Source organism: Arachis ipaensis, chromosome B01, assembly GCF_000816755.2.
Source record: "Arachis ipaensis cultivar K30076 chromosome B01, Araip1.1, whole genome shotgun sequence".
Lineage (NCBI taxonomy): Eukaryota > Viridiplantae > Streptophyta > Magnoliopsida > Fabales > Fabaceae > Arachis > Arachis ipaensis.
Window position 1 is genome coordinate 125,334,016 of NC_029785.2, and position 515 is coordinate 125,334,530.

Sequence of the window (515 nt, forward strand, 5' to 3'; positions counted from 1 at the left end):
AATAAAGATTATTTTATTGATAAATATTATTTTGAACAATTTTATTGAAGTTAAAAATTAATTTTTAATTTTTTTAATTATTATTTTTGTTTAATTTTAATAAATTTTATTTAAAAAAAAAGTCAAGCGGACTAACCCGCCGTCCCGCCAATCCATCATAAAAGCGAGACGGACTAACATTTTAAATCCACCTTAATTGGTGGGACGAACAGCCCTCCCCATGTATGATGCGAGTCTAGACGAGACAAGTCGGCCTGCTTTACCACTCTTATAAAACATATTTGTTTGACAAATATCAATATATATCGTATCCGATACAATAAGTCATCGAAGTATCCGTTATTCATAGTTCATATTAATGTCAAGCCAATTATTAAAGCATTATATGTGATAAGAAAACAATGATGAATTCTTAATGGTAAGGATAGGCTCATTTTTTAAAAATACTAAAAAATTAATAGAATTAGTTATTTTTATTTATTAATTTATACTTTAAATATAAATAATTAATTACT